This window comes from Enhydra lutris, unplaced genomic scaffold, assembly GCF_002288905.1.
Source record: "Enhydra lutris kenyoni isolate GAN:26980312 unplaced genomic scaffold, ASM228890v2 scaffoldscaffold4, whole genome shotgun sequence".
In the NCBI taxonomy this organism is placed as follows: Eukaryota; Metazoa; Chordata; class Mammalia; order Carnivora; family Mustelidae; genus Enhydra; species Enhydra lutris.
This window is the reverse complement of record NW_019154088.1, coordinates 61745478-61757691: the sequence shown is the minus strand read 5'-3', so window position 1 is coordinate 61757691 and position 12214 is coordinate 61745478. Positions and strand designations below refer to the sequence as shown.

At 34.4% G+C, this 12214-nt stretch overlaps 1 protein-coding gene across 2 annotated transcripts in view; it reads right to left on the bottom strand.

The window, feature by feature from the left end:
• Positions 1-12214, bottom strand: part of LOC111140696 (gephyrin-like) — a 349666-nt gene that overhangs the window by 261482 nt on the left and 75970 nt on the right. The window lies entirely within an intron of this gene.

Sequence of the window (12214 nt, the reverse complement as noted above, 5' to 3'; positions counted from 1 at the left end):
TGCTAAAAGAAAACAACTACTAACCTAAATGGTAATGGTATACCTTGAGGAAAGGGGAAAATTACTGCCTAAGAACAAACCAAAACAAAGACATTTTCAGATAAATAATAAATGAGTTTCTAAAGCTTTCAAGAATAATTTCTTAATGAAGCATGCCAAAGAAGAGGGAATATTTCCTTAAAAGCTGTAAGAAGTGGGTGAAAATGGTGATCAAAAAACTTCATTAAATATGGGTAAAGGTAAACACAGTATAAAACAACAATTATATTGTCTAGTTTAAGGTATATATAAAATAATTTAAAAACTGAACAAAAATAGAGCGTGCAAGTCCAGGATAATGCTGGCTCACAAAGGTTCAAAAAAATTTTTTTGAATGAAAGAATGAAATACTATAGAAAAGTGTAGCTGAAAAGGATAAAGAAATGTAGCCAAAATCAAATCTAATGTAATAGGCCATATTAATAATAAAAAGAGATATCATTACAATAATAAAAAAGCATCTGACAAAATCTAATACTCTTTCCTGATAAACAAATTCAACAAACTAAGAATATAAAGTAATTTACACAATACAAAAAGTGGCCTTTATGAAAAATACAGTTACAACATTCTCAATGATAAAAGAATTAAAGCTTTCCCAGTAAGATCAAAAACAAGAAAAAGAATGACCACCTATTATTAAACATTGTACTAGAAGTTTTAGCAAGAGCAACTAGGTGAAAAAGAAAAGGCATCCTTACTTGAAAGAAAAAATTACTATTAACTATATTTGCAGAAACATGATCATATGCATGGAAAATACAAAGGAATCTACAATAAAGGTTTTAGAAAAAATTCATCAAGGTTACAGGATACGAGTTCAATATACAAAAACCTATTGTATTTCTATACACTAGTAATGAATAATCCAAAAATAAGATTTAATAAGCAATTCTATTAATAGCATCAAAAAGTACTTTGGGAATTTTCTCTAAGACTTGTGCACTCAAAACTATAAAACATTTCAAATGGAATTGAATAAGATGTAAATACATGGAAAGTCACTGCATGACCAGGGATTGGAGGACTCCCTATTGTTAAAATGGTAATATAATCCAAATGTTCTAGGGATTCAATGCAATCTCTATCAAAATCCAAAAGGCCTTCTTTGCAGAAATGTAAAAGCTGATCCCAAAATTCATACGCAATTGCAAAAGACCCTGAATAGTTAAAACGATCTTTAAAAAGATGAACAAAGTTGAAGGTCTCATACTTTCTGATTTCAAACTTACTAAAAAGCTGTTGTGTGTTAGGGGTGCCTGGATGGCTCAGTTAGTTAAGCACCTGCCTTCAGCTCAAGTCATGATCCCAGGGTCCTAGGACTGAGCCCTGTACTGGGCTCCCTGCTCAGCAGGGAACCTGCTTCTCCTTCACCTTCTTCCCCTGCTTGTGCTTGAGTGCACTCTCTCTTTCAAATAAATAAATGAATTTAAAAAAAAAAAAAAAGAGAGAGAGAGTGTTATATGATAAGAATAAACATAATGAAAATAGAAAATAGAAATAGAAATAGAAAATCTATTCAAATAGAAAATAGAAAATCTACTAACCACAAACCAACAGATACACTACAGAGACACATATTGTATTACTTCTTTTATATGCAATGTCCAGAATAGTCAAATCAATAGAGAGGTTAATGGTTGCTAGGGAGTAAGGGGAAGGGGAAACTGGAAGTGACTGCTACTGAGTATAATATTTCCTTATGGGGTAATAAAAATGATCTAGAGGCAGACAGTAGTAATTATTCCACAACTTTGTCAATATACTAAGTATCATTGTATTGTATACTTCAAAAATAAATGAACAGAAGCAAGCCAATAGAAAAGTTATCTTCCTATTTACTCAAATAGAAAATCCATTAACAACAAAATCAAAAGATATACTAAAAAGACATTTGTTACCATATCATCAAATTACTTTTATCGCAGTGATCAAATTTTTTGTTACTTCGCAGCAACAAATGGCATCTCACTCAATGAATATACTAATAAGAGGTTTTATTCTTCAATTATAACATTACCAGTATCTTTTATTAGCCCCACTTTATAATTTTCTGCTATTCCAATATCAAACACACAGAAATACACAGATGGCTGAAGAGATACAGAAATAGAAGATGCAGAAATGAATTAATATCTAAATTTTATTTGGTTTCAGAATGATTTGTTTTGATGTTACTCTCCTATATAATATGGCTTAAATGGTGCTAAGTGAAAATTGTTTGCTTTTGATTACTGTTTTTTTTGCTGTGAAAATTTTTTACATTTTCTTAAAAAATCCAAGCAAATTTTATAAAACAGGAAAAAATAAATCTGATAGCCAATATTGCCAAACATACATTCATTAGAATAATACCTTCAAATCCTCATTTATAGTACCTTGATCATTTCTTTATTAAGAAAAATAAAACATGGGGTGCCTGGGTGGCTCAGTGGGTTAAAGCCTCTGCCTTCGGCTCGGGTCATGATCTCAGGGTCCTGGGATCGAGCCCCGCATTGGGCTCTCTGCTCCACAGGGAGCCTGCTTCCTCCCCTCTCTCTCTCTCTGCCTGCCTCTCTGCCTACTTGTGATCTCTCTCTCTCTGTCAAATAAATAAAATTAAAAAAAAAAAAAGAAAGAAAGAAAAAAAAAACAGGATTTCTAGTTTGGGGCACAGTGTCCCACACTCTTCTCTCCATGCTCCTCTATGCAAAGAACAACTAAAAAACCTGGAAATAATGTACCAGACAGTCAAAGGAGAATTCTGAAAGATGGGGAAAAGGAAGGCAGTTGGCAAGGGACCCCAGAATTTGAATAACAACATAGCAGTTCAGAGTTACCCAATTTAACCACCCAACTAAAGAAAAGGCACCCCAGGCTTGATGTCATCTGAGCCCACACTCCAGGGCAAAAACGTAGCCCAGAAGATTGAGGAACCACTTCTGCCCTATATTAATAGCACAAACTGAGATGGTGGGGGAGTCCTGCCAGCAACAGGAAGCCAAGACCATTCCCACAGGGATGGCATTTCCTATCATCTTACATAGCAGAACCAGACCAGGGACATTCACTTCACACCCAACGATGTCACCATTAAGAACCTAACAGGATTCCGAGCAGCATCAAGTGAAAGAAGACCATAATACCCCTACAAAAGCTCTGAGCACTGAATTGTCTTTGGAACTATAGCCCCTATTAAGTAGGCCAAGACCTACCTGCTAAACTGACACAGTGTGACTGCTTGCTAAAATAAAAGATTTAAATATAAACAATAACGATGTCCACTATTTGCAGGTTACAACCAAAGAAATGCTGCACATATCAAGATGAAGGAAAAAGCTAACAAAAAAAGAAAATCCACAAATACAGAAATCAGATGTTAGAATAAACTGACAAGGAGTGGCATAGTCAGTTAAGCATCCAACTCTTGGTTTCAACTCAGGTCATGATCTCAGGGTTGTGAGACCAAGCCCCATATTGGACAGAATAAACTTTTTTTTTTTTTTTTCAAATTCCCTAGGAACAATCAAGATAGACCATATTCTGGACCACACACCAAACCCCACAAATTAAAAGAACTGAAATCACACAGTATGTTCTCTAACTATAATTGAGTCAAACTAGGAATCAATAACATTGAACAAAAAAATCTCCAACTTTTGGAAATTAAATAAGATACTCCTAAACAACCCAGGGGTCAAAGAAGTCTCGATAGAATTAAAAAAAAAATACTCAGAACTAAATGAAAATGAAAATGAAAATACAACATATCGAGTTATGGACAGAGTTATAGCATAGCACAAAAAAAATTAAAACACGAACTGTTTATATCAGAAAAAAAGACAGGTCTCAGATTCAATAATCCAAGTTCCTATTACTTCAAAAAACTTAAAAAAAAAAGAGCAAAATGTACCCAAAGTAAACAAAAGGAAGAAAATTATAAAACCAAAAATTAATAAAACTAAAACTTGGAAAACAATAGAGAAAATCAATGAAACAAAGAGCTGGTTCTTTGAAAAGGCTAATAAAATTAACAAACCTGTAGTAAAACTAACAATGAAACAGAGAAAATGCAAATCATTAAAATGAGGAATTACACAGGGAATTAGTTGTACAGATCATGTAGCCATTAAAAAGGTAATAAAGGAATACTACAAAGAACTTTACACTCATAAATTTAATGAATTAGAAGAAATAGATCAATTCCTCCAAAATTGCAAACTACCAAAACTCAGTCAAAATAAGGTAATTCTGAATATCTGAGCAGTCCTATACTATTAAAGAAACTAAATTCAAAAATGTTTAAAGTCTACCCCCACACCCTCAGCCAATCTCTAGGTCTAGATGTTCTCACTGGAGAATTCTACCAAATATTTAAAGAAAAATTTTATACAAAATCTCTTTTAGGACATAGAAGAGAAGGGAACACTTCCTAATTCATTTTACAAAACCAATTATTATCCAGAACACAACACGACACAGACAATTCTAAGAAAACTATACACCAACATCTCATGAACACAGATGCAAAAAAATTATTCAGTAAATATTAACAAATTAAATAACAATGTATAAAAAGAAATTATACACCAAGACCAAATGACATATATTCTAAGCAAGCAGGCCATTCAGTATTCAAAAGACAATGTAATGCACCATATTAATAGAAAAAAACTGACATGATTGTTCAAGTGACAGAAAAAAAAAAATCACAGAAATCATCTTTACTCTAGGAAAGGACATTTGTAAAGTGGCTCTTTTGCTAGTAAGGTAGTGATCTAAGAAATTTTTATTATAAATTTTTATTTTTACTCACATAATAACAGGTTTTACACACAAAACTTGATGTCTTCTATGACCCAAACATGGGAAATATTCTACTTAATTGAATAATTTTATTGCTATTTACATTCATTTATATTTACATTTCTTTCCTGTCACACCTAAATAAATAACATGATGATCTAAGATTGAGAAACTTAGTATTTTTTTGTTTGGTATAAGAAACATAAAGTACACATCAGAGCCAGATTACAAAACTTCCACAACTTGATACAAATCTTCCAATAACAGAGCATCTTCTTTTTGTAGTCCTATATTGATGCTGCTGTTGGCTATGAAACTTACCAACAAAGGTAAACTGAATCACTCAGTATTACAGTAGCAGATAAAACTTTGTTTTCATAGTTCGTGTTTGCTTTCTTTGTGGCAAAGATTAAAGTATATGAGAAAATACATCTCAACACATACATTATAAATGGTCACTTAAACAGCAGGCATTCCATCTATATGTGACAGCAGATTAGAATAGAGCCCTTCAAATCAACTGGTATTTTTTTTTTAAGATTTTATTTATTTATTTGACAAACAGAGATCACAAGTAGGCAGAGAGGCAGGCAGAAAGAGAGGGGGAGGCAGGCTCTCTGCTGAGCAGAGAGCCCAATGATGTGGGGCTCCATCCCAGGACCCTGGGATCATGACTTGAGCCAAAGGCAGAGGCTTTAACCCACTGAGCCACCCAGGCGCCCCCCAACTGGTATTTTATTACCAGAACTGCATTAGGCCATTTACCATAATCAGCACCTTTCTCTTACAAAATTATTTACCACATATAGATTTCTGTTTCCAAGGTGGTCAGATTTTCTAATGTCACCTTAGAAACCACTATAAAGACACTATCATATAATTTGTGATCACTTTCACTCTCAAATCTACTTTTTAAGTCTAGAAACACACTGAACAAGTAACTGAACAAGTACCCATGTTGTCATATTTGGAAAAATAAAACCTGCTGTCTTTGGGTAAAATATAATACATAGTGATTTCATTCATTGGAATAGTATGTTATGTTCCTTTCAACAAAAGTATGGGGGTTTTTTCTACCTAATATCATACACAAAAAAAAATTTGAGATAAATAGGCATAAAAACTATAAAGCTTTTACAAGAAAACATATGTGTCTTGCAGATAATATTTCTTGCATAGGTCATAAAAAGCAATAAGCAAAAGAGAAATGGTTAGACTTAATCAAAATTAAGAACTTCAGTTTATCAAAAGACACCATTAAAAAAATGAATTAGCAAGGCAGACACTGTGAGAAAAGATTTGCAAACTGTTTCAGTAAAGGATTTATATCCCAGGATATATACAGAACTCCTACAACTCAGCTATAAACAAACAGCTCAATTTAGTTTAAATGATCAAATATTTACGCATTTCATTAAATTTAATTTTTATTGAGATATAATTAACACGCAACATTGTATAAGTTTAAGGTGTACAGCATGTTGATTAGATGCACCTAAATATTACAACATGAATACCACCTTAATGTTACCTAACACCGCCAACATATCACATAATTATTTCTTTTTTTAACAGTGAGAACAATTAAGATCTAGTTTCCACAACTTTGAAATTTATGATACAGTACTGTTGACTATAATCACTATGCTATGCATTAGACTCCAGGACTTATTTATCTGCTAGTTGAAAGTTTTTACGCTTAAACAACATCTCCCCCATTACCTTATCTCTGCCTCTGGTAATCATTCTACTCTCTGTTTTAATGAGTTCAGCTTTCTTAGCTTCCACATGTAAGTAATATCATGCCATTCTTTTCTTTCTCCATCTGGCTTATTGCACTTGGCATAATGCCCTCAAGGTCCATCCATGGTATCAGAAATGGCAGAATTACCTTTTTTATCATGGTTAAATAATATACGCACGCGCGCGCGAGCGCGCGCGCGTGTGTGTGCGTGTGTGTGTGTGTGTGTAAGAGAAAGAGAGGTATCTTTTTTATCTATTCATCTACTGATGGACACTTAGGTTGTTTCCATATCTTAGCTATTGTGAATAATGCTGTAAACATGGGAGTGCAGGTATCTCTTTAACATCCTATTTTCATTTGGTGGGAGGGATATATACTCAGAAGTGAGATTACTGGATCATATAGCAGTTCTATTTTTAATTTTGGGGGCAAGCTCCATACTGTTTTTCAAAGTGGCTGAACCAGTTAACTTTCTCACCAACAGTGCCCTTTTCTTCACATCCTGGTGAACACTCATCTCTTATCTACTTAATGACAGCCTTTCTATCAGATATGAGGTGTTATCTTGTTGTGATTTTGATTTGCTTTTCCTTGATCATTAGTGATATTGACCACCTTTTCATATACCTGTTGGCCATCTGGATGTTGTCTTTGGAGAAATATCTGTTCAGTTTCTCTGCCCATTTTTTAATCAGATAGTATTTTTGTTATTAAATTATGTGGGTTTTTCATATATTTTGGATATTAAGTCCTTATTTGATAAATGGTTTGCAAATATTTTACCCCATTCTGTACTTGGACTTTTCATTTTGTTGATTATTTTGCTATGCAGAAACTTTTGAGTATGATGTAGTGCCACTTGTTTCTTGTTTTGTTGAAATTTGTACTTTGGGTATCTTCTCCAAAAAATCATTGTCAAAATCAATGCCAAAGAGCTTCTTCTCTATGCTTTCTTTTTTTTTTTTTTTTAAGATTTTATTTATTTATTTGACAGAGGGAGAGAGATCACAAGTAGGCAGAGCAGCAGGCAGAGACAGGAAGGGAAGCATACTCCCTGCTGAGCAGAGAGCCCGATCCCAGGATCCCAGGACCCTGAGATCATGACCTGAGCTGAATACAGAGGTTTAACCCACTGAGCCACGCAGGAGCCCCTCTATTCTTTCTTCTAGAAGTTTCACAGTATACCAGGTCTTATGTTTAAGTCTTTAATCCACTACAAGTTAATTTTTGTGAGTGGTATAAGACAGGGGTCCAGTTTTATTTTTCTGCATGTGGTAACTCAGTTTTCCCAACATCATTTGTTGAAGAAACTATCCTTTCCCAGTGAGGGTTCTTGGCTCCCCTGTGAAATATCAGTTGACTATATATGTGAACAGTTAGTTCTGGGCTCTGTATTCTATCCCCTTAGTTTATATATCTATTTTTATGTCAGGACCACATATAATTACTATAACTTTGTAATATAGTTTGAAATAAAAAAATGTAATGCCTTTAGCTTTCTATTCTTTCTCAGAATTGCTTTGGCCATCTGGAGTCCTCTGGGGTTCTATACAAATTTTAGGATTTTTTTTTCTATTTCTGTGAAAAATGCCATTGGAATTTCGATAGGGAATACACTGAATCTATGCTTTGGGTAGTATGGACATTTTAACAATATTATTCTGATCCATGAACACAGGATACTCTTCCATTTGTGTCTTCAATTTCTTTCATTTAAGTCTTACAGTTTTCATTGTATGGATCTTTCACTTTCTTGGTTAAATTTATAACTATGTATTTTATTGTTTTTGATGCTGTCATCAATGGAATAGTCTTATTTCCTTTTTAGGTATCTTTTGTTTGTGTATTGAAATGCCTCTCTTTTTTTTTTTTTTTTTTTTTTTTAGATTTTTTTAACATTTATTTTATTTAAGAGAGAGAGTAAGTAAGAGAGAAAGCACACAAGTAAGGGCAGAAGAAGAAGGAGAAGCAGGCTCCCCACTGAGCAGGGAGTCCAACGTGGGGCTCTATTCCAGGACCCTGAGCAAAAGACAGATGCTTAATCAACTGAACCACCCAGGTGCCCCATGCCTCTAATTTCTTTATGTTGATTTCATATCCTGAAACTTTACTGAATTTGTTGATTATTTTCAGCAGCTTTTTGGTTAAGTATTAAGGATTTTCTCTATATAAGATCATATTACCTGAAATTACTACTTTAATTCTTCCTTTCTGATCTGGTATGTTTTTGCCTAAATGATCTAGGTACAACAGAGTACTACACTAAGAGTGATGAGAGTGGGCACCCGTGTTTTGTGCCTCATCTTAGAGGAAAAGCTCTCCATCTTTCTTGGTTGAGTATGATGGTTAGCTGTGGGTTTGCTATATATTGGCCTTTATTATGTTGAGGTGCATTGCTTCTATACCCAATTTACTGAGGGGTTTTAATAGTGAAAAGATGTTGAACTTTGTCAAATGGTTTTTCTGCATGTGCTGAAATCATATGATTTTTATCTTTCTTTTTTAAATTTTAGTCTTTCATTCTATTAATGTGGTCTACCGCTTTTATTGATTTGCATATGTTAAACCATTTTTTTCATCCTAGGGATAAATCTCCCTTGGTCATAGTGTATAATCCTTTTAATGTGTTACTGAATCCAGTTTGCAAGATTTTGAAAATTATTAAGCAGAATAAAAGATAAATGACTAGTAAACAGATGAAAAGCTACTCAATTTCATTAGTCATAAGAAAAATCCAAGTTAAAATTACAATGAATTCCTACTATACATCCACTACTGCAGCGAAAATTATAAAAACTGACATTCTGAAATGTTGGCAAGATTATAAAGTAAACATAAACCTTTATACATCATTGGTGGGAATGATACAATCATTATGTTCCAGGAATTCCACTTCTAACTACCCAAAAGAAATGAAAAATTATCTTCACAAAAAGAACTGTACAAGAAAGTTCTTATAACTATAATCTGGAAACATAGCAGGCATCCACTAATAGAACAGAAAAACCAATATCTCATACAATGGAATCCTAATATTCAGGAATAAAAAGAACCAAAATTACTGATATATACAACAAGATGGAAGAATCTCAAAACATTAGGCTGAGTGAGAGAAGCTTTGTGAGACTGTTTTGCATGATTCCATGTTAATTAAATTCTAATACAAAGCTAATCTACAGTAGAAAGAATGGTGGTTGCCTTTTCAGTGTAGCAGTTAGTGTTGAGTGGGAAGGAACATGAATAAACTTCTTGACATGGTAAAATGGCATGGTAAAATGGCATGATCTGATTTAGGCTGGACAATGTAACAAAAATACGACAGATTGGGTGACTTATAAAAAGCAGAAATTTATCGCTCACAATTCTAGAGGCTGGGAAATCCAAGATGAAGGCACTACCAGATTTGGTGTCTGGCAAAACCCACTTCCTAGCTCAGTGTGCCATTTTCTTGCTGTGTCCTCACGTGGAGGAAGGCACAAAAGAGCTCTCTGGAATCTTAGGGCACAAATCCCAATCATGAGGGCCCTACCCTCATGACCTAATCACCTCCTGAAGATCCCACCTCCAAATACCATCACATTAAGGATTGGGTTTCAACATAGGAATTTTGGGGGAACACATTCAATCTATAGCAATATGAATTTTAATTACACAGATACATGTATTTGTCAAAACTCAGGAAATGTAGACTTTTTACTTTACTGTATGTAAATTTTACATCAAAAGAAAAAAGAGCCTGTAAGTCAATACCAAACTCTAGCTATTAATATGCACGCTGAAGTATTTGGGGAAAAGTGCACCAATGTCTGAAATTTACTCTGCACCAAAAATACAATGGACTAATAGATGGAATGTGGGTTACACAGATGGTTAGATAATATATGATGAAGCAGGAATAGTAAAATATTAACGGCATAATCTAGGTGGTTGCTATGTGGATAGTCAATGCAAAATTCTATCATCTTTGCTATGTCAGAACATTTTTATATAAAAATGTTGGGGGGAAATTATAGGAATTTCCATTTATTTTTTCCCTAATATTTACCAAATAAAGCGATTCTTTCTTTATAAACAAAAGAACATGACTACAATTAAGCAATTGGCCATAAATCCCATATATGATTAGCATACAAAGTTCCCAAAGTACTGCTATTTTACCCAAAATCTTACACTGAATGTTTATTAAAAGTTTGTCAGTATAGGGGCACCTGGGTGGCTCAGTGGGTTAAGCCTCTGCCTTCAGCTCAGGTCATGATCTCAGGGTCCTGGGATCAAGCCCCACATTAGGCTCTCTGCTTGGTGGGGAGCCTGCTTCCCCCTCTCTCTGTCTTCCTGCCTCTCTGCCTACTTTTGATCTCTCTCTCTCTCAAATAAATAAAATCTTTTTTTTTTTTTTCAAATAAATAAAATCTTTAAAAAAAAAAAAAAGTTTGTCAATATATTCCTTACTAATAGTATACAAGTACATCAACAAATTGCTTAGCATCTTTTTTCAGTCTTAGGTCATCAGACATATTCTGGTGGTTTTATAACATCCACTTGGATAAGCCAGAACCATGTTCCTCAGAATCCCATTCTCTCATTAGGCCCAGGCTAATCCACAGAAATGTGCATAAGGCTTGGAAGGTGGAAGTGAAGCAGCAACCATGAGTTTATGAAGATCATCATGGTTACACGTTGTGAAAACACAGAAGAGGCAACAACCTTCCACAGATTTATCCCCTAGCTATTCCTCCTGATCCCACTACAATGATTTGAAATGCCTGGCTTCACATACTCCCTAGTAAGCTCCAGAGAGCCAACCCACAATAGTGCATCTGCAGAAGTGATTAGTGACTTTTCTCTGCACTTCCAACTCCTCCTTTGGGTCTCTTACTTCCCAGTTGCTCCCATACTGTGCAAGGTTTTATAGGGCCATAATAAATCCTTGATTTCATTAACACTCATAGTGGTTCGACTTCCTTGACTGAACTCTGTTAACACAAGCATACTTCACTTATCCCATTACCTATGTCTCCAAAAGTTACAAATAAATTAAAATTTTGCAAGTCCTTTTTATGTTTTTTTAAGACTTGTGTTTATTTGACAGACAGAGATCACAAGTAGGCAGAAAGGCAGGCAGAGAAAGGGGGAAGCAGGCTTCCTGCCAAGCAGAGAGCCTGATGTGGGGCTTGATCCCAGGACACTGGGATCATGACCAGAGCCGAAGGCAGAGGCTTTAACCCACTGAGCCACCCAGGCACCCCTTTCATTTTTGTTTTATAAAGGGTTATGAAACCCTTCTCTAAGGGAAGCATAATTCTTTTGTATAGGAAATGTTCAGGTTTACCTATTTTATAATAAATCTGAATTTCTCTTTTTCAAGAGAGAAACAGTATGGTATAATGGAGGGAGAACTGAACTCAGTCATTCTAAGATATTAATCATGGTTCAGTCAGTTAAAAACTGAGAAACTTTAGTCAATTTACTAAACCTCTCTGCAACCTATTTTCCTATCTTGAAAATGTGTATAATGATACCAGCGATATGTACATAAGAAGGGCTTCAGGATAGCAATCTGCCTGCAAGAGTAGAAGTCTAAAAGATTTATCTTAAATTTCCATGGAAAGCATACTGTATACAACCTAAGTTTATTTGGAGGACTGG